Here is a 23,912-nt window from a genome sequence, read left to right as displayed (position 1 = left end):
AGGTTGTCTACGTGCTGCCTATTATGCTGGCGTATCTGTACGACCAGTTATAAAACTTCGAAAAGTTGAAATTTCCACAGACGTTTCGCCGTTGTGTTCCGGCTAAAAAGGGTCAAAGATGTGAAGTTTATAAGTTTCACTGTGATTACTTGGATATGAATGTAATAAGGGACGGTATACTACACTAACGTGGACATCACATTTTTATTGCAAGCTAGAAACAGTCGAGAAACGCCAGTGAGTGACAATGTTCTGATTGGTATGTAGTGGCGCCGGAAACCATTTTTGTTGTTGCATACACAAAATCAGCATCGTGTCTCAATATGCCCGGGATCTGTGTGCAAGGTGCGCATCGCGCTGTAGTGTTGTGCCACTTCACAGGAGCTATACGTGTGTCAATTTGTGCTTAGCCTTAGAGTGTGTGCAGTAAAAGGAAAGAAACGCTTGTAATTTCTGAATGTAATATGAGGATTAACATGTTGAATAGGCATGAAGACGTACCCTCTATAAAGACACAAGGAAACTGCGTCACGTAGTAATACAGACTTATGAAACGCAGTTGATATGAGCTAGAATCTAGGACGGTAAGAAATATCTCGATGCCACAGCTATGGTTTTGTGTTTATTTGTATTCTCCATGACTTTGACATTGTTCGTACTAACGTGGTGCTCGGACTAGGGCCTGTATTTGTGCTTGTGTGCATATTTTTGCCTGAATGGTGTTACTCGAAATTGCAAACGCAATAAATAAAAAACAAATTAACGATTGTTGGCAGTTGTAAGCGTAAATGAGCATCTTTAACAATTAGGGATTTCCTCCCAGCATGTGTACAACATATGAAGACATGCTGATACAAGAAGTTGACAATGTTACATTTCTGGGATTACAACTCGATAACAAATTCAGTTGGGGAGGGAATGCCACAGAACTGCTGAAGCGCCTAAACAGGTCTGTATCCGCAATGCGAACGTTGTCAGATGTAGGAGATATAAATATAAAAAACTTGCTTACTTGGATGACTTTCATTCTATTATGTCATATTGGATCATATTCTGGAGTAACTCGTCAAACCTAGCAAAAGCTTATGTCGACTGAATGTGATATAATAGGTAATTAATAAGATTTTATCCAGGTTTCCTGACATCTGAAACTAGCTAATGCAGATGGTTGTGAGAACTTTATAGCTGCTAATATCGGAGTCAGAAAATTCCTACACATATATAGAAAATTTAGCTAGGTCACGATTTCTCATGCCAGTTACGGAGCGAAAAATATTGAAGTATATAATACGCCATCGTGATTATACCCTATTTACATAAAAGATGAATTACACCCTTATCCACAACAGCTTATGACAAATTATTATTTTATCAATAGAAAAGTAATTGCTAAATTTGCTTGTCGAAAAGGTCTCATAGCAGGTATATGTTATACACCTTTGACCTAAAAATAAAATAAATAAAAATAATAAGAAAGACCACCCGCATAGAAGTGCAATTTATAGACTGTTGCGAAAATTTGGAAATAGGGTAATGAGAGCAGATGTATAAAGAAACGCAACTGACAAATCACTTGATGTTCTGCAGTAAAGAGTCAAACTGCACGTTCACAAAAACCAACAGATAACCTGTTAGACCGATACAGACAGGCCTACAAGCAGTTGTCTAATATTGCACGTTCAAGATTTTTTATCTGTATATCTATCAACGAGATATGATAGCTACCCGTGCGCTCATTGCTCGCATAAATATGACCTCATTATTTGGTTTCTAAATGACGAATAGAACTCAGTTTTTGTTCACTGACAATCCCCTTGCTGTTTTTCAGGCATAGCTTTTTTTTATTAGTGAAATATCTCTGTGTCCTTAAAGTAGTGCTTGTCAGTACTTTTGCAGTAGAAGTGAACAGAACATTCAAGTCAGAAATTGTTTATACCTGAATGTACACACTAACAGTGTCTGAGATGTCAAATAATTGATGATTTAGATCCACCGCGTGTACCTACTTGGAAAGCTACACAGTCGTTCATGGACCTGGTGGCTGAGACCCAGCACTCAGTGCCCAACGGGCAAGAGTATGGAGGGACTCCTGGATAGCCATCACCAGACGAGAGCGAGGGAAACACTGGGCGACAGCTCGTAAAACGCATACGGAGTCACTACAGATAACAAAGGACTCACCTGAGCAGGTGAGGATATACTCTAGGGCGCGAGAGACGGCGACCAGCTCGGCAGTGAAAACACTGGAGCCAGCCAGCAATGAGTGTTGTTCATAATGATCCCCTAAGAGTAAGAGCATAACTGACACGACCAGAAACCATCGAACCGTCAGTATAGACGTCAGAGTCTTGAAACGTGTCAAGGATTGAAACGTGACAAGGATTGAAACGTGACAAGGATTGAAACGTGACAAGGATTGAAACGTGACAAGGATTGAAACGTGACAAGGATTGAAACGTGACAAGGATTGAAACGTGACAAGGATTGAAACGTGACAAGGATTGAAACGTGACAAGGATTGAAACGTGACAAGGATTGAAACGTGACAAGGATTGAAACGTGACAAGGATTGAAAGAAAGCGGCCTCAGGAGCGACTGAGTCCTTTGGGCCCTGTGCCAAATCGAGCCGAAGGTATGGGCGGGACGCACACCACGGGGGTAGACGTATATGGGCCCGGAAAACAGGTGGGAGAGGGAAACACTCAAGCCCAGAGAGAAGAGCCCGGACACTAACTCAGATCGTACACCCTGATCAGGGCCACCACTTTGCCCGATGGACGACCGAGTTGGGGAACAGCAGACGGTAATTGGGATGCCCGGGCGAGCTACAAACGTGGGCAGCGTAAGCGGCCAGTAATCGTTTGCGCCGGATCCGCAATGGAGGAACACCAGCCTCCACAAGTATGCTAGTGACAGGGCTTGTGCAGAAAGCTCCAGTGGCGAGTCGGATTCCACTGTGAAGGATGGGGTCAAGCAACTGCAACGCGGAAGGGGAGGCTGAACAGTAAGCCAGGCTCCCATAATCTACACAGGACTGGATTAACGCCTGGTACTGCCATAAAAGGGTAGACCGATCAGCACCCCAGCTGGTGTGACCCAAGCAATGAAGAGCGTTAAGACGTCGCCAGCACATTTGTTTAAGCTGCCGAATATGAAGAAGCCAGGTCAACTGGGTATTAAAAACCAATCCCAAAAACTGATGCGTCTCCACCACTGAAAGAGGTTCGTCGTCAAGATAAATCCGTGGCTCAGGGTGAACAGTGCGACGCCAGCAGAAATGCATAATGCAGGTCTTGGCAGCTGAAAACTGGAAGCCATGCACTACAGCCCAAGACTGCGACTTGCAGATAGTGCTCTGCAGCTGCCGTTCAGTAGCTGCAATGCCGGTGGAGCTATAGTATAGACAGAAGTCATCAGCATACAAGGAAGCTGAAACAGAGGTTCCCGCCACCACAGCGAGCCCATTAATTGCAACAAAAAAGAGGCAGACACTCAGGACGGATCCTTGCGGGACCCCACTATCCTGAACTCAGGAGGAACTATGGGGAGGCCGCAACTTCCACGTGGAAGGAATTAAATGACAGAAAATTTTGTATGAAAATTGGGATCGGACCCTGAAGACCCCACCCCTGGAGCATGGTGAGGATATGATGTCGCCATGTCATATCATATCATATGCTTTCCGCATGTCAAAAATCATAGCAGCCAGATGCTGATGTCAGGCAAAGGCCGTACGGATGATAGACTCCAGGCTCACCAGCAAGAGATGATGTACCAAGCTTCACTGCGGGTCAACCGCGCTGATGCCACCCACTCTGACCAAGGGCCGTCCCCACGGGCGCCACCCAGTCTCAGCAAGGGCCACCCGGCAGGATGGCCATTGCCAGGAGTTCCAACACCCCAGGGAGATAGGGATCTACTTCTAGGCATTCGTGGGGAGTTCACGGCGCAGGCATGAGCAGAGCGATCCCTGTGTTGTCAGGGGACTACAACCAACAGGGTACATGGCAGCCCCACCACAACCGACTTGGCTACCATGCTGGATATTAGGTGCAAGGAAGTCCATGGTCGTCGTCTCCGCAGAAAGCAACACTGTACAGGGCATGATGGAAATCGCACGCAGGAATGTATCCTCGCCCAAGAGATGGAGAACGAGGGGGACTGCAATGCGACGACGAGAAAGCTGGCTAAAGGTCTCACTGCACGATGGACACAATGCACCATCTAAGGCGCCCTTCCCCAATTGACTCGCTCTTCTGAAGAATTTTGAAAGATGGAGGTCAAATCCGAGAGAGGACCATCACATAAAAGCTAAAACGTGTGACTCCTTTTAGTCGCCTCTTACGACAGGCAGGAATACCGCGGGACTACTCTTACCCCCGAACTCGCAGGCGGGGGAGATTTTGTAAATGTTATGCTTTAGTCAGCACTGTACGAATGAGACAGTTTTCCAGTCATCAGTGTTTCAGTGGTTTAGGCTCCTTCATCACGTCACGTGTCCGAAGCTCGTGGTATAGTGGCTAGCGTTGTTGCCTCTGGATCACGGGGTCCCGGGTTCGATTTCTGGCCGGGTTGGTGATTTTCTCAGCACGGGGACTGGGTGTTTGTGTCGTCATCATCATCATCATCATCATCATCATCATCATCATCATCATCATCATCATCATTAGTGACTGTGGGTAGACCGGACTGTGTACAAAAATTGGGCTGTGTAAAAATTGGGACTTTGTACGGGCGCTGATGACCCCACAGTTGAGTGCCCCACAAACCAACCACCATCGTCACGTCACGCTTAAGATGCGCTATATATCAGCTCAGAACTTTACATTACTGAATTTCGTTCTGGCCGTTTGCAAATGAATTAAAGTTGATGAAAGGTAACATAGGATATAATAGTTTCTACAGTGTTTGCAACTCATTGTTCGTGCTGCTCTTGCATAGATTAATTAATCGCTTTTGATGATCTTCAGTTTTCTGCTAGACTGTGACAGACTTAATTTATAAACATCACCATTATTATTATTATTATCACTGACGAATTCTCCGCAGAAATGGAAGGTGTTAAGCAAATAACTCTATCAGTTTTTCATTGGGTGGTTCTTGTTCTTCCACTAGGCTCTCATTCTTTCCGAAAAGTCTTGTTTACGCTCTTCCGACTACTTTGGTCTGTACTGTTTTTGTTTTGGTTGCTCTGATGTAACTTCCCATTTATCTACTTTGTGTCTAAATTATCTGCTGGTCTTATGTTTCCATTACTGAAGTCCTTTCGTATTTCATCTAGCCAAGGTGTGAATCGATTTTCTGGTAGTCGGCTGAGATGACCAAAGATTTTCATTCGCCTTTTCCTCATATCAGTTTCGATGTTTGAAAACTTTTCTGTTATTTTGAGCCGGCCGCAGGTGGCCGAGCGTTTCTAGGCGCTTCAGTCTGGAACCGCGAGATCGCTACGGTCGCAGGTTCGAACCCTGCCTCGGGCATGGATGTGTGTGATGTCCTTAGGTTAGTTAGGTTTAAGTAGTTCTAAGTTATAGGGGACTGATGACCTGAGATTTTAAGTCCCATACTGCTCAGAGCCATGTGAACCATTTGTTATTTTGATTGTAGCCTGTAACAGTCTTGGATATGTTTTCCTCCTAGAATTTTCTTGATGATCTTTCTTTCTTCTCCTTTGATTCCTTCAAGTTGTTAATTCCTGTTAAGGGTTAGTGTTTCACTTGCGTAGAGGATTGTTGGTTTTTATGACCGTATCGTAGTGTCGAATTTTTTCCCCTCTTGACACTGATTTCTTTGGTTAGAGGTTTTGTGTTAACCCTGATCCTTCCTTAATTTTTTGGAGGCGATGTTGCTGTGAGATTTTTTCGATACTTGTCGGTTCGATGAATTCTCGGAGGTATTTAAAGTATGAGACCCTGTTGATTTTACCATATTTTGTTTTCAAGCTTGTAATTTCTGTTTTTGAACAAACGAATGCTGAGCTATCGTGACACAGCTCGAGCACTGTTCGAATATCGCGCAATGTGTCCACCATTCTCAGGTATGATAACACCAAATTCTTAAACAATTTGTGGCGCAATTGGTCATCGGCATCTCCCAGGAGCGATTCCCAAATCGTCAGTTAATTCGAACTTCCGAATCACGATCTGCGGAAAGACGACCCCTCTGTATTTCGGTACTCGAGATGAGCAGCAGCATAACACAACTCAACGACTAAAGCCCTGTTATCATTTTCCAGACCCATGTTGACTGTCAGCAACTGTAGTGCGTATTGATGCTTGTGTTACAACATACATCGCTGTATCAGTACCGGCGCCCAAATCAAATATTTGTAATATGCCTGTTATTTCCTAAACCGGATGGTATATCGAAACGAGATTTTGGCGATTGAGAGGACACGAGGAGGAGAGTATTTTGGTAATTCTTTAACACACGAAACTTTTTAACAACGGCGGTACAGTGAAAGTTATAGTTTTCTTTTCCAATCCAGTACTGTAATTTTTAAGAGTCATCGACGGCTAATGAAAAGAGAATTTCTTCTCTTATGTTGCTGCAGACCGAATCAGTGGGGTTTTCCGTAAGCTATTGACCTCTTTGGGCGACAATTGCTTGTTTAGTGAGACACACTATTTCAGAATTCTGTCGCAATAGCTGCTGCAAGGTGAGTTTGTTTAAATAATACTATGTTTTAGTAAAACAATCACAATTAAATCTGTCAACAACAGAAATGTAGCTGTTGCTCATAAATTATGACGGTTCTTCGAATGAGAAAAAGTTAACAATTCACATAAAAATAAATCGCAAATTCTGTTGCAGTTTTGGCGGAATCCCCGTACCCCATCGTCTTTTTAATAGTAAACGAGTGGAATGGAAACTTACCAATGAATTTTCTTCCTGTTTTTCATCTGAGCAATATGAAAACAATGACGAGCGTATGCCAGACGCTGGCTACTCACCCACGGCTTGCCAAACTGACAATGTGTGATTCGAGAATAAAAAGAGGTTTTATAGAGATAAAGTAAACAATTGATCCACCGCACAACACGATGGTCAGCAGATGAGAATAATGCGCGTGACAGGAATGCGGAAGATAGCCAGCGTGTCTTGTGAGGGAAAGAGTTCACGTCGTTCGAAAAACATTTTCACGATTGTAGGCCTGCCTTTGTCAGCAATACATTTCAGCATATTAAATATGTCAAACCACCCCAATCCTTCAGGATTCTTATGGTTTCGAAATAATACCGACCGCATTCTTCATTTGCATAGCTTGTTGTGTAATTAGTTTATTGATACAGATACCCTATACGCAACCACTGAAATGCTTTTTCTCGTCACTACGTGCCAATTACACTGATCATCCAGAACATTATGACCACCTGCCTAATAGCCGGTACGTCCACCTTTGGCACAGATAACAGCAGCGATGCTTCGTGGCATGGGAGCAATGAGACCCTGGTAGGTTGCTGGAGGGAATTGGCACATCTGCACACACACACACACACACACACACAAGTCACCTTCCCGTAAATTCCGGGAGGGGGACGATGAGATATGACGCCATGTTCGATCAGATCCCAGATGTACTCGATCGGTTTCAGATCTGGCGTGTTGAGGGGAGGGAGGGACAGGACATCAACTGGAATCGTGTGTACCTTGAACCATTCCACCACAATCCTGGCCTTGTGATATGGGGCATTGTCTTGTTGAAGAATGCCAGTGCTGTCGGGAAACAAGAACGTCATGAAGAGTTGTATGTAGTCTGTAACCAGTGTATGATATTCTATGCCTTGCACGAGTGCCACTGGACCAATGTATGCCCATGCGAATGTTCTGCCAACTTGTCTCCGTCCTGCAGTACACACTTGTTCTCCGCGTAGCATTAAAGTCCGACACAGTTCGCTGCCTGTCCTGTTTTATCAGTCTGCCCAGCCTGCGACGTCCGACATCTGTAATGAGGGGTGACCGCCCAACCCCACGACGTCTGGATGTGGTTCCACCTCGGTTTCGTCGCTTGTTGAAGACGCATACCACAGCACTTCTCGACCACGCGACATGTCGTGCCCTTTCTGAAACGCTCCGGAATGCGTTTGGGCCATCACTATCTGCCCTCCGTCAAACTCGGATAGATCGCACGCCTTCCCTATTCTAGACACGTACAGCACGCTTACTGGTACTACGGGCACCGTGCGTGTCTGACTAGCGGTCATTCCTCTCCAGCTAATGCTGCTTTCGTCTGGACGGGTTTATAACGATAGGAGGTCGTGGTCATACTGTTCTGGCGGATCAGTGATAAACATTGTCATTTATGGGGGTTTTTCGACTGTTTTTAGCTTACACTGAAAATGCGATGTTCACATTCATGTCTCTTAGTACACGCATATCCCAGTACTCACAGTGGAATTTATATACTTCAGTTCTTGCACCTTTTTCAGCAGGAACACAAAGGTGATACATCTGTGGAAATCTCCACTTTTCGAATTTTTGTAACAGATCGTGCAGATACGTCAGCATAATAGGCAGCACGTAGACAACCTTGTTTCACTGTATAATGTTTAAAATTCCCTGTCTTGCTTTTCGATCAACCGATTTTATAATGTTGTTTGTTGTCGTGGTCTTCAGTCCTGAGACTGGTTTGATGCAGCTCTCCACGCTACTCTATCCTGTGCAAGCTTCATCTCCCAGTACGTACTGCAGCCTACATCCTTCTGAATCTGCTTAGTGTATTCATCTCTTGGTCTCCCTCTACGATTTTTACCCTCCACGCTGCCCTCCAATACTAAATTTGTGATCCCTTGATGCCTCAGAACATGTCCTACCAACCGATCCCTTCTTCTAGTCAAGTAGTGCCACAAACTCCTCTTCTCCTCAATCCTATTCAGTACCTCCTGATTAGTTATGTGATCTATCCATCTAATCTTCAGCATTCTTCTATGGCACCACATTTCGAAAGCTTCTATTCTCTTCTTGTCCAAACTAGTTATCGTCCATGTTTCACTTCCATACATGGCTACACTCCATACATATACTTTCAGAAACGACTTCCTGACATTTAAATCTATACTCGATGTTAACAAACGATTTTATAATATTACTTCCTTTTTCACTACCTTAACGATGAATCGTCTGTCTCTTCTTGCGATCTGAAGACATTGTGGAGGCAGAAGGTATAACCCCAGTGGCTAACTGCTCACGAGTCATTTAATGGTGCATTGTTCTCGGTAAAACAAAAACAATAACGAAACAACACAGCAAAACAATACAGATATAAATAACTGATAAATATAATGCAGCAACGAAAAACTTAAATGGCGAAAAACGAAACACTACTACGTGACAATAAAGTTCAGTAGTAAGGCAATATTTTTCGGACGGTCAATACTATCACTGTCCATACTGAATGCGCGATGCCGAAGGTAGGATTGGGAGGACTGCTTTCCGTGCTCGACGCGAGAAACTGTGCCACAACCACAATGCCGCGCAGCCACGTGTCGCGTTGCCATCGCATCGCGTCTCAATTCGCGCGCTCGCCCTTGAACTTGTTAAGTTACATGACGGCTGCTCCGAGCCACACGCGCCTCAATTTGCGACTAGTCTAACACCACTAACAACGCTTATCCTGCAGTGCACAGTCCCAGCATCATTCCTATGATGTTGCGTATCAATACGGTAAACAGTTTTCGGTTTACGCTGGCTCAAGTAGTAAAAGTTTAATTATAACCACCCTGTACTGGCTGCGACAGTCAGTAGTCATTTGTTGTGCTGTTAGGTGTAAAACTTATAGGAAATTAAAGCACAGTGCTCAGATTACCTTCGCTGCTTATTATGAAACAAAGAAGGTTCAAATGGCTCTGTGCACTATGGGACTTAATTACTGTGGTCATCAGTCCCCTAGAACTTAGAACTACTTAAACCTAACTAACCTAAGGACATCACACACATCCATGCCCGAGGCAGGATTCGAACCTGCGACCGCAGCAGTCGCGCGGTTCCGGACTGCGCGAAACAAAGAAGGGTAGATTCTAATGTTTCGTCGACTGCGACGACATGTCAGGTGGGAAAGGTAACGATATGTGGCTCCTAGGGTTGAAGGACTCACATGGCATAAGCATAAAAATAGTTAACGAAACACTACAAACCTAAATCAGAATGTCCGGACAGGGATCATAAACCCCTGCTCACAAGTAAGACTACAAAGTATTATCTTTCATTCGGTGCGTACATTTAAGTTCGACTTTGAATGTCATTAGCACAGGTACAGAAATGCATTTGTCACATATACGAATGAAACGCATAGGAGGTATGGCATTGTTCTACTACGCCCGGAAACCAGCCAAATTACTGTCTGGCAGGAGAATTTATGTTGAGCATTTACAAAAACCCTAGTAGAAACAAATTGCGTTCTACATTCACAGAAAGACAGCAAGTATTCAGCGAAGTCCTTGACTATAACGAGTTTCATTAGAAGGTAAAACTGTGCACGTAGAACTGTAAGTCTGCGGTGATACTGGAGCGGCGTGGGACGATCAAAGCAGCGCTGGCGGAACAAACCAGTGCTGCTCAATGCCCGTGCTCCAAGCAGCTGAGAGGCGAATCAAACACTTTTGATCCTGAGAGCGGCGACCAGAACGTTCGAGTGACTCCGGCTGCGTTCGTGGAACGCCCACAGCATTCACCTGTTTCTGCAGTACTGTCGCTGGCGCTTATGATTCTTTTGCCGACAGTTGAGAAAATTCAGTTTTATTTACTCGGCGTCCTTATGGAACTAGCAAAACAGGTCTCATCACAACTGGTTCATTTTGGACAAGTTATCTGATGAGTGGCACCAGTATTACAAACTACAAGCACAGAGTACATTTCCTTACTCTCTCATTTATTTCATTGTCTTAAAACGACAGGCGATCATTAAGTTGAAGCAGCATAGCTGATACACACATGTTTTACTATGTGAAAAAAAAGTTTTCAGAACCGTCTCTTTTGGAGAGTTTCATCTGAAGCTCTGTCTAAGTTTCGTCCTGTCTCATAAATGCCTTGTAATAGAAAGCTTGATTTTTTTACTGTATTTTGCTCATCGACACTCAGGAATCCTCCTAGGCAAATGACAGTGTTGTGGAGAACATTTACATTTCACAATACCGTCAGCAAACCCTGGTGAATTTCCAAAATATGCCGGTTTTCCACAAGCACATTTGGTCTGGCAAAGCGTTTGTCGAAATATTCATTCCTTGGATCTAAATCCCCTCGACTGTAAGAGTTGACAAAATGCCTCAACTATAGATATGCCTCATCACGAATGAACACAAAATGCAACACACGTGATGTCTTTGGTAGCAGAGAGTCTGGCGATATATTAAGCTCTCCTTCCTGCATCAAATGGAATACACTAGCAGAATGAAATCTAACACCTTCTCTTCCCTTTCCCTATTACCCAACATCAGTTGTTATGAATTTTCTGTGAGGTTCTGCAACTGCTTGTAAGATGATTGAATGAAAATGTTTTATAGTTATAAACATTGTACCGGAATTTTCTGAGCTTTTTAGTCGAATGTGCTTCCTGTCAGCATCACCAACTGCATTTAGAAAATTCTGTATGTTGTGTAAATATTTACAGTAGCCAGAAAACCGTCTTCAGAAGGCGTTTGTGTGTTGTGGCTGGATGCAATCCCAAAACGCTTTGATAGTTGACTTCAAAATTCTTACAATGGTTATGAATCGTATTGTGAATGTCAGAGCCATGACTCGAGATCTACTTCTGGTTTCTAGGAAACTGTAACAATTCTCGTTCACCATCCGACGACGACGCTTAAAAAATTACATTATTAGATTGAAAAAACCTGTAGTTATTTGTATATCTAGCTAGATAAAGGAGTTACGTATAGTAACCACATAGCAACCTTTTGTCCTCTTTGTGTGTTATCATTTGCCAAAATATTGTTTACATACCTCAAATCGTTTGTGATATACAAAGGTGTTATCGTATGGGCACGCAAGCGGAACGGAATGAGCTCGATACGATACATTTTCTCGAGAATGGAGTGAGGTATAGGTCGCATAACAAGTTTAAAAAGTAGTTCAATATGGTAACTACATATGATACGCAGCATCATATGACATAATGTGAATCAAACGCAAATTCATGGCGTCCTCTATTTTTCATTGCAAACTATTCGGTTCTCTTGCATTAGCTTGCTTAAGTTTGAAATATCATAATATCTGTGACAATTAACGAAATTAAGAGTAGTTATTTCTTATGCTGACGAATAAAGCTACGAGATGCTAGACGACAATTTTTTTTTACAGAGTAGTTTCTATAAAATCGTTTGAGAACGATTGCAGCTCTGCCGGCTCGTGCGTTTGCCGTCCACTCGGTGTAGCGCTCTTTCCTGTTGCCGCGCCACTGCGTGTCCCAATTAGACCTCGACGCGAAGCAGCGGAAATGCAGCTGCCCTGTCTGCTGTGTTGCTCCGCTCCTCTATAACCCGGGACTTGCCATGTCTTGAAAGAGATAAGAAACAGTTATCACATTTATGTCGTCACTGAACTCGTCATTTTAGTTATCGTTTTGCACTTATGGCGCCAATGGTTTGTAAATTATTTACCAGCAAAATATGATTATGTTTACAGAGCGCGTTGGAAAATTATGTGCCGTTTGCTCGGTCGCCATACCACCATCACCACATGTGTCAATTTTCCAATCGTCATAAAAGCGAAACGCGTACTGCTGTATAGCAAAACGCGAGTGAGTCAGTGTGAGGCAGGTGGTTTTTATTAACCGTGTTCTTGGCGTCGCTGCAAAAATTAACCCTCAAAATTCTCCGTGTTTTATGGTCTAGTGGAATTAGTTGTTACAGTCATCACCTCTGAGAGGTAACTTCCGCCGTTCACTGTGATGGTCTGACGCGACATCTAAAGTCAATAACTACTTCGCCGCCTGGGATAGCCTGGCGATCTGGGTCGCCTTACCAGGGTTCGCGTGGCTCCCCCCGACGGAGGTTCGAGTCCTCCCTCGGGTATGGGTGTGTGTGTTGTCCTTAGCGTAAGTTATTTTAAGTTAGATTAAGCAGCGTGTAAGCCTAGCAACCGATGACCTCAGCAGTTTGGTTCCATAGGAACCTACCACAAATTTACAATTTCAATAAAAACTTCATTACGTTTCTTTCTTGCAATACCTCGTCAATTCTAACACTTTCTGATGTCTAAAACATTCCTGAAGATTAAGGAAAATAGCTCAGTCACACCAAATTTACTTTTACCAAGTGACCGAAGGTACTTGTTTAAGTCAACGCGCTGCCTGTGGATGGTTTTTAACGCTGTTCTCCATGTACCTCAGCGGATGCGGGCTCGTTCCCCTTATATCGCCTCAGTTACACTGTGCTGCGCAAACACCGTTTCCATGTACGTGTACACCATAATTACTCTACCACACACACATATTTGCAAACATTTGGGGTTACACTCGCCTGGTATGAGACGTTCCCTGTGGGAGAGGGGGGGGGGGGGGGGCACTGGGGTCGAACCACACAATAGCCCTGGATTCTGTGTGGGGCGGCGGTGGGGTGGGTGGACTGCTGTGGCCTGTTGTGGGGTTGTGAACCACTGAAGGCTACGGCGGGACGAAGCCTCTCCGTCGTTTCTAGGTCCCCGGTTTAATACATATATACATATGTGCATACAAATGAGACCCTTCATTACTCCATTAAGTCAATAGTTGAGAACTTGTATAAATTAATGTAATTTTAAATATAGCAACCTTTCTCGTAAATCGGTAAGTCACAGCGGAGGTATACAAAATAGTTCCATAATGTTTTTTTTTTAACTAACCGTATTTTAGTTAAAGCAAGTTCTTGTTTAATGTACGTTCACTAGTACATTTTTATAAAAAAGTAAATAATTTCCAGAGTCCTAAAATACCATTACGCAAGCCGCCCCTACCCCTACAAACTACAATCCGCAGCCAGATAGCACGCGAGTAGCATCTTGATAAAAGTTCTGTTCAGTCATATTGTAAGATGTATCAAAGTCTGCTACCGGAAAGCTAATGGTTAACATCACCGTGAACTTCTGCGGGAGTTATTCACTTCGATAACATCGTTTAGTCTCTTAAGTTGTACCTCTGTGAAACTTTTTGGTGAAAGTTCAGTTCGTTCCTGTTCGTCGACTGCTCAATACTTCGAGGTCTGCGTATGTTATAGTGTTAATTTCTTCGTGTCAGCTACAAACATTACTGTGCAACGTTATTAGCTATCGCAAAACCTATTGAATCCATCGACTGTGCAATGCGACACGAACTTCGTTATGTTCGTCTGTCAGCATACATATGTGGAAGTGCCCTGTAAACCGTTAGCCGAAGTCAGATGATTTGTAAGTTATCGTATTTGCCCATCTGTAATTAACATCCAGTGTGGGAACAGATACCGGTCATCGCGTTGCTACGAATGTTAATAAACGTGCAAAGCAGCTAAAGCAAGCAAACGCTATATTGAGTACATTATTTGAGAATTCGCCAGTTTACAGCAAATAGATGAACTTCTGCCGATGTGAGACCGCGAGCAATCCAGTGATCACAGATTATTACACTTACAGCTTTCACACAAAAAACCTTCTGTGCCATCACTAATACCGCCTTCCCACCTTTTTTTATTACTGCTGTCAAATAGGTTTTTAAGGTGTTTATGAAAATAGTAAATACTTATTTCATCTCTCTGAAGAAAATATAAAGTAAAAATTAGTTTTCGAATTTTCGACATCTATTACTGAATAACGAGCAAAAAGTTTCTAACGATGTTACATCCCTCTTTGTCTCTAGTTTAACTTTCTTGAATAGATCCACATTTACATCTGTGCTTTGCAAATTGCTGTATAGTTAACAATAAACTAGTACCATTTTACTGTCTTCTCTTTCCACTTACGGACAGAGTGCTTCTTATAAGGGAAGTATGATGGTGATATTCGTGATGATGATGATGATGATGATGATGATGATGATGACGTTTGGTATGTGGGTTGCTCAACTGCGCTGTCATCAGCTCCCGTACAAAGTCCCAATTTTTTCACAGTCCATTTTTTTTTCATAGTCCAATCTAGTCACTGTCACGGATGATGATGATGAAATGATGAGGACAACACAAACAGCCAGTCCCCGGGCAGAGAAAATCCCCAACCCGGTCAGGAATCGAACCCGGGACCCCGTGATCCAAAGGCAGCAACGCAGAAGTATGATGAAATATTTCGCGGTGTTATCAAGCAGACTAAGCGAAGTTTCGTATGGACGAGCTCTGCTCTGAATTTTCGATTCCTGGCCTTAATAGAAACTGATAAGGGTCTGTGACAGATGAACTATACTGAAGAATTGATTGGAAGAGGGAATTTTAAGAGAGACTCTTAAACGTAGACTTTTAAATTTCTCGCGATTTTTCAGACAGATTCCCATCCGATTTTTACCTTCCTCACGACTATATGTATATATTCATTTCATATTAAATCACCCCCATATACACAGGGTGGTCCATTGATCGTGACCGCCGGCCAGTGTGGCCGTGCGGTTCTAGGCGCTTCAGTTTGGAACCGCGTGACCGCTACGGTCGCAGGTTCGAATCCTGCCTCGGGCATGGATGTGTGTGATGTCCTTAGCTTAGTTAGGTTTATGTAGTTCTAAGTTCTAGGGGACTGATGACCTCAGATGTCAAGTCCCATAGTGCTCAGAGTCATTTGAACCATTTTTTATCGTGACCAGGCCAAATATCTCACGAAATAAGCACCAAACGAAAAAACTACAAGGAACGAAACTTGTTTAGCTTGAAGTGGGAAACCAGATGGCGCTATGGTTGACCCGCTAGATAGCGATGCCATAGGTCAAACGGATATCAACTGCGTTTTTTTTAAAATAGAAACCCCCATTTTTTTATTACATATTCGTATAGTACGTAAAGAAATATGAATCTTTTAGTTGGACCACTTTTTCGCTTTGTGATAGATGACGCTGTAATATTCTCAAACGTGTAAGTACGTGGTATCACGTAACATTCCGCCAGTGCGGACGGTATTTGCTTCGTGATACATTACCAGTGTTAAAATGGACCGTTTACCAATTGCGGAAAAGGTCGATATCGTGTTGATGTATGGCTATTGTGATCAAAATGCCCAACGGGCGTGTGCTACGTATGCTGCTCGGTATCATCGTTATTATTGTTATATTATTGTATACTGAAGTGCCAACGGCCTTGCCACAGTGGTAACATCGGTTCCCGTTAGATCACCGAAATTAAGCGCTGTGGGGCTGGGCTAGCACTTGGATGGGTGACCATCCGGTCTGCCGAGCGCTGTTGGAAAGCGGGGTGCACTCAGCCCTTGTGAGGCGAACTGAGGAGCTACTTGATTTAGAAGTATCGGCTCCGGTCTCGGTAACTGACGTACGGCCGGGAGAGCGGTGTGCTGACCACATGCCCTTCCATATCCGCGTCCAGTGATGCCTGTGGGCTGAGGATCACACGGCGGCCGGTCGGTATCTTTGGGCCTTCATGACCTATTCGGGAGGAGTATACTGAAGTGTTGTGAACGCGCTCCCTTAACAAACACGTTCGCAGCTTACATAATGCTGAACACCGTCACTAGGTCAGTATTTTTCTACATTTAATTAGTTACTAAATTTTTTTAGGACAAGTCTCTCTTTTCTGCAGCTACAGCTGAACCGTCAGCTGATTCAATTGTTAATCTTTCGGTGAAACAACATTTAGTACCATGCTATAATTGTTGCTAGTCAAAACCATAAGCTAAATTCTCGATCAGTAGTGTAGGCCGTCTCGCCGTACCAAATACAAGTGTTATTGTGATTCTATATTGCTTTCAGTTCCGCGTTACTTCAGCTTTTCTTCTCCAGGTCAAAAATATTGCAACTACCTTCATCCTATGGAGCAATATATCTGTTTGATTTTTTTAAGTACATAAATCGTAATAATTTTAATCCAGTTCAGTCATCAGCGAACGTTTCTCGAACACTGTAAAAAAGCAAGCACGAACAAAATTTCCAATATGAATAGCATTTCTGATAAATCAGGAATAAATCCACATTACCAAGACCCAAGCCAGTAGATCCATATGTGTGAGCCTGAAGCAGCGTATTGGAGAGGAGAAACGTGAAGATACTTGACCCGAAGTCTAGTAACAGGCCTAGCAAGCATGCTGCCCGCTACCGCTGCTAATCGGCACACAGCAAACTGACAAACCCCAGACACAGTCTCCTCCAGGATGAGGATGTCCATGCTTTGAGAATTCTGAAGAATCAAGTTTGTATAATAATAAGTACTCGACTATGTCCCATAAATGTTCGATTGGTGGCAAGATCATTCGCTCGAATTGATCACAATGTCCTTCAAACCAATCGCGAAAAATTGTGGCCCAGTGACATGGCACATTCTCATCCATAAAAATTCCATCGTTATTTGGGGACATGAAGTCCACGAATGGCCTTAAATGGTCTTCAGGTAGCCGAACACAATCATTTCCAGTCAATGTTCGTTTCAGTTGGACCAGACGACCCAGTCCGTTCCATGTAAACACAATTATGGAGCCACCATCAGCTTGCACAATGCCTTGTTGACAACTTGGGTCCATGGCTTCGGGGGGTCTGTGCCACACTCGAACGCTATTATCGGCTCTTACCAACTGAAATCGGGACTCATCTGACCAAACCACTGGTTTCAGTCGTGTAGAGTCCAACCGATGTGGTCACGAGCGGAGGGGAGGCGCTGTATGCGATGTCGTGCTGTTAGCAAGGCACTCGCGCTGTCGTCTGCTGCCACAGCCCATTAACGCCAAATTTCGCCGCACTTTCCTAACCGATACGTTGGTCATACTTCCGACATTGATTCCTGCGGCTATTTCACGCAGTGCTGCTTGCCTATTAGCACTGATAACTCTTCGCAAACGTTGCTGCTCTCGATCGTTACGTGAAGGCCGTCGGCCACTGCGTTGTCCGTGATGAGAGGTAATGCCTGAAATTTGGTATTCTCGGCACCGTCTTGACACTGTGGATGTTGGAATATTGAATTCTCAAACGATTCCCGAAATTAAATGTCCCTTGCTTCTAGTCCCAACTACCATTTCGCGTTCGAAGTCCGTTAATTCCAGTCGTGCACACCGCAGTACACTACTAGCCATTAAAATTGCTACACCAAGAAGAAATGCAGACGATAAACGGGTATTCATTGGACAAATATATTATACTAGAACTGACATGTGATTACATTTTCACGCAATTTGGGTGCATAGATCCTGAGAAATCAGTACCCAGAACAACCACCTCTGGCCGTAATAACGGCCTTGATACGCCTGGGCATTGAGCCAAACAGAGCTTGGATGGCTGCCCATGCAGCTTCAACACGATACCACAGTTCATCAAGAGTAGTGACTGGCGTATTGTGACGAGCCAGTTGTTCGACCACCATTGACCAGACGTTTTCAATTGGTGAGAGATCTGGAGAATGTGCTGGCCAGGGCAGCAATCGAACATTTTCTGTATCCAGAAAGGCCCGTGCAGGACATGCAACATGCGGTCGTGCATTATCCTGCTGAAATGTAGGGTTTAGAAGCGATCGAATGAAGGGTAGGGTCACGGGTCGTAACAGATCTGAAATGTAACGTCCACTGTTCAAAGTGCCGTCAATGCGAACAAGAGGTGACCGAGACGTGTAACCGATGGCAACTCATACCATCACGCCGGGTGATACGCCAGTATGGCGATGACGAATACACGCTTCAAATGTGCGTTGACCGCGATGTCTCTAAAAACGGATGCGACCATCATGATGCTGTAAACAGAACCTGGATTCATTCGAAAAAATGACGTTTTGCCATTCGTGCACTCAGGTTCGTCGTCGAGTACACCATCGCAGGCGCTCCTGTCTGATGCAGCGTCGAGGGTAATCGCAGCCATGGTCTCCGAGCTGATAGTCCATGCTGCTGCAAACGTCGTCGAACTGTTAGTGCAGATGGTTGTTGTCTTGTAAACGTCCCCATCTGTTGACTCAGGGATCGAGACGTTGCTGCACGATCCGTTACAGCCATGCGGATAAGATGCCTGTCATCTCGACTGCTAGTGATACGAGGCCGTTGGGATCCAGCACGGCGTTCCGTATTACCCTCCTGAACCCACCGATTCCATATTCTGCTAACAGCCATTGGATCTCAACCAATGCGAGCAGCAATGTCGCGATACGACGAACAGCAATCGCGATTCGCTACAATAAGATCTTTATCAAAGTCGGAAACGTGATGGTACGCATTTCTCCTCCTTACACGAGGCATCACAACAACGTTTCACCAGGCAACGCCGGTCAACTGCTGTTTGTTTATGAGAAATCGGTTGGAAACTTTCCTCATGTCAGCACGTTGTAGGTGTCGCCACCGGCACCGACCTTGTGTGAATGCTCTGAAAAGCTAATCATTTGCATATCACAGCATTTTATTCCTTTTGGTTAAATTTTGCGTCTGTAGCACGTCATCTACGTGGTGTAGCAATTTTAATGTGCGAGAGGAAATAATTAGTTACTGCAGTGTAAGTCTGTAAAAATGTGTAGTGATACATAAACAGTGAAAGAGTTTTCTTTGCGTAAAATTCCTCAGGCGAACAACAAATGTGAGCAAAATATTTTTCTTGTCGATGAAAGTAAGGCACAAAGTTGCGTAATAGACAAAATGTACTTCGCAGATCGTCGCGTGACACAGTTGCCCACAACCAGAAGCTGCAGGTGTTCTCGCAAAGAGAACAGGGGAGGCGAAGCTTATAGTACAGTTAAGGTCTCTATTACACTAGGCCACGAGCGGGCGAAGCAAGCTGCGCCCCCGGCGTCATTGGGAATTGATTGTTAAGGAGCGGATTAGATTAGGGCAGCCAGTGGCACCCTCAAGCTGGCTGTGGACTGGCAACGGCTGCTAGTGGAGAGTCGCCCCGGGGCATTCTATCAGATGGATCCTGCTAGCGTTCGCGTGCCAGTTGCCACTTTTGAAGACCAAAAGTAAGAAATATTATAACAAATAACGTGTAAGCATTTGGTTACACGTTTGTAGCTGTGAATTATCGATTATCCTAGGGCAACCCACAGGAAACCAACGTATAATTTGTTTTGATGAAAGCATAAAAAAACCGTCTGATGATGAATGGTGAAAAATTCGAAACCGGCAACGAAACTTTTAAAATGAAGTAACCTAAAACTACTTTCTTGCTGGATGCTATACAACATCAACAATTTGTTTCATATAGCAGCCGTCGTCTCCAACCGTGACTCTATTTGACAAAATTGCTTTAAGAAATATTATTTAAATTGAAGGTCGAGGGGCCGGCCGAAGTGGCCGTGCGGTTAAAGGCGCTGTAGTCTGGAACCGCAAGACCGCTACGGTCGCAGGTTCGAATCCTGCCTCGGGCATGGATGTTTGTGATGTCCTTAGGTTAGTTAGGTTTAACTAGTTCTAAGTTCTAGGGGACTAATGACCTCAGCAGTTGAGTCCCATAGTGCTCAGAGCCATTTTTTTTTTTTTTTTGAAGGTCGAGGGGGAAGAAAGAAAAAGAAGGGAAAGGGACTATTGATGTCAGCTGGATCACGGAATCAGCGGCGGCAAGTGACAATGTGTGCGGAACCGAGATTCGTGCCCGGGATCTCCTACTTACTGCCCACACGCACGCAGTGCTGTCGCATTGGGCGCCTCTTGGACGACTCACGTTTCCACCTTTCCGCAGGCCCCGTCCGTGTTTCTCATGCTCGCTACTTTGCGATTCCCGCAGAATGTCATGCGTAATTCTGCGTACGCATCGGAGCTGGTCGATTCATTGCTCGTCGAGGCGAATCAATTATATGAATGCATTGTGCGAGAGAACACTCATCTTACATTCATATAAAAATAAGAAAGCTACGAATCTTTGCTACAGTTTATTTAGTACTGTTAGTAAACGAAGCGAACCTCAGTTTATGCATATGCGGTGTGTGTAGCCGCGGCAGCCTCCCACACACGCCTAATAATGATATTAGAACTGATATGAAGAGAGCTGAGACTTTGTTGATACGATTATTACGTTGTACATAAACGGAAAAAAGTAGTCAGCTGACTTTGTTTTAGGGTATCCAGCGTGAATAACGAAAAATATGTACCGAGTAAAATTATACTAAGAAAGCTGAAATTTGGTTAAGTGATTGTTACCTTCAACAGTTTAATGAAAACAATCGTTCGCTGAGTTTTTCGCGGAAGTGTTAGAGATAACTACTGTTTTGTACGAAGTTTCAGTTTTCTTGGTTTCCGATATCTATCAATTCTGATTAACGAGACGTGCGTCTATGCGCGCGGACGCGTTGCATCAGTGTCACTGCATCAGGTGTTTCCCTCTCCGACGAAATTACATCATTCATTCATTACATTAAAACAGTCGTGAGCTGAGCACTTTACAACCTCGAAAAACTCAGCGAACTATTTTTTTCTTTAAACTGTTATAATTAACTATCACTTAGACAAATTTCAGGTTTCTTAGTGTCACCATACTCATTGCTTATTTTTTCCATGTTTACGCGTGAAGCTAACGTATAATACCTCACAACAAAGTCAGCTGACGACTTTTTTCCGTTTGCTTACAACAAACTAAACGTATCAACAAAGTATCAGCTTACTTCGTATGATTTTTTTAATCATTTTTATTATGCGTGTGTGGGAGGCTGCCGCGGCTACACCTAACGCTTCTATGCAAAATGGCTCTGAGCACTATGGGACTTAACTTCTGAGGTCATCAGTCCCCTAGAACTTAGAACTACTTAAACCTAACTAACCTAAAGACATCACACACGTCCATGCCCGAGGCAGGATTCGAACCTGCGACCGTAGCGGTCTCGCGGTTCCAGACGGAAGCGCCTAGAACTGCTCGGCCACACCGGCGGCGCTTCTATGCAAACTGATGGTGATTTCGTTTATTAGCAACACGAAATGAAGTAAAGGAAAAATTCTGAGCCAATTCCGCCATCAACATTCGGTTTGGCCACCACGTGATGAGTCTACTGTGCATTAGTGATGAGGGAACACGTCGTTTAACAAGTATACATACAGGGTCTTCGGAAATTCCCGTTACAAACTTGTAGGAGTTGTAGAGGGGTCTGAGTACATAATACGAGTATTTTCAATACCAGCCCGTGTTCGGAAACTTCATCCAACGACGCTACAGAGAGTCAAAGTTATAGGCGCCAGCGTATATGAATTTATGTGTTACATACAGGGTGATTCCGTGATGATGCCACAAACTTTCAAGAACGATGGAGATGGATAAATCATCCAATTTGAGGTAACGGTGCCTCTACCATAAACGAACGAATCGAAAGGTATAAGAGAACACCGTTCTGAAATCTCTGACTGGAATACATTTACTGGTACTGTTTTGCTATTATTGTTGGGTAGGCAATTTTCTGATGAGGTAGTGCGGACCAAAACAGGGAAAAAAGTCCAATAAACTTGTGCTTTAAAATGCATACCTGAGGAGCACTTGGTCATCTTCGCTAATGTGAAACCCATCTCCTCTACTGAACAAGTGCTCATAACTCTTAAGGTATGCATTCTAGAGCCCACGTTTACTAGACATTCTTTTGTTGGTTTGGTCCGTACTATCGTCTCTGAAACCAACAACAGTACCGGGCATGTATTCCGCTGTCAGAGGTAGCAGAATGATTTATGATTATAACTTAAAGACTCGTTCGTTTATGGTACAGTCCCTTACCTCAAATTCATACATTTATCCTTCTCCATCGTCCTTGAAAGTTTGTAACATCATCACTGAATCACCCTGTTTAAAAATACATTTACAGGCACTGGCATCTTTAACTTTGACGCTCTGTAGCGTCGGTGGCTGTCGTTTCCGGAGATGGGCTACCATTTAGAATATTATGTACTCACTCCATCTACAAGTTCTATAAGTTTTTAACGGGAATTTACGCACACCCTGTGTATGCAGCCGGCAGGGTAGCTCAGCGTGTTCGGTCAGAGAGCTGGTTGGCCTCTGTAATAAAAAAGTGAGTGAAACGATCAACAACGAACTTGAACGGATGTCATGTGACGTCCGCAACGATCAAATACAAGGATCAAAAAAACTACCTAGCGTGAGCAACGAGAGACTGCTACGCCACGGGTAGCGTAGTTGGCTGCCCCGCTCGCAGGCCTAGTGAAGTACAAGCGGCGTCATCAGTGGCGCAGCGTAGTATAATAAAAGCTTAGCTCAGCGCTGGCCAGTTGTTTCGGCTCGAGTGCCCCTTTGTGGAAGCGGAGGTTCTCGGGGATTCGCACCTTTAAAATTACTACGTGCTTTAGTTAACTTTGCTTTTCAGAGAAGGTATAAGCTGTACCATAAAAATCAATAAATATCAATAAAATAGTCTTAGTGTTATTCATTTATTCGTTCTGCTAATTTAACATCATCTACGTCTACAAGAACATTTAATTTTTGGAACCAGTTTAATTAGTCAAATGTATTCTTTTAAACTTTTTTGCAGTTTTTTTATATCATTGCTTGAGGACATTCTCCTCACAGTCTGCAAGATGATGTCTGTCAAAGAGAGACTCATGTTGATCTTCAAACAAGAAAAACTTTGAAATAAATGGTTGTAGCTCCGTCGTAATTTGCACTGGAAAGTTTCTTGATGGAGACTAATTTCGGACACCAGTGTCCATTTTCAAACCATCCTTCAAAGAAAACTATAATTCAGCGACAATTTTAAAGAAACGAGGCACAGCACATATTTGCAGTAAAATTGTAGAACACTAATAAACATGTAAGGATTACAAATTTGTCATGGTAATTTGGTTTCACGAGTTACCTTGCTAGTTACATACCGTATCGTGTGACAATACAGGCGACAGCCTATGTACGAAAACTGCCCCTACAGTGATGATCAAAGCGGCAC

The 23,912-nt window shown here is 43.7% G+C and overlaps 1 protein-coding gene and 1 pseudogene across 1 annotated transcript in view; one reads left to right on the top strand and one right to left on the bottom strand.

Annotated features, from left to right (window-relative positions):
* Positions 1-23,912, bottom strand: part of LOC124721524 (muscle calcium channel subunit alpha-1-like) — an 857,532-nt gene that overhangs the window by 609,094 nt on the left and 224,526 nt on the right. The gene's annotated exons all lie outside the window — the stretch shown is intronic.
* Positions 16,202-16,319, top strand: LOC124723411 (annotated as a pseudogene).

This window comes from Schistocerca piceifrons, chromosome X (genome assembly GCF_021461385.2).
Source record: "Schistocerca piceifrons isolate TAMUIC-IGC-003096 chromosome X, iqSchPice1.1, whole genome shotgun sequence".
Taxonomy (NCBI): domain Eukaryota; kingdom Metazoa; phylum Arthropoda; class Insecta; order Orthoptera; family Acrididae; genus Schistocerca; species Schistocerca piceifrons.
The sequence above is the reverse complement of the archived record's forward strand: the minus strand, read 5'-3'. Positions and strand labels throughout refer to the sequence as shown.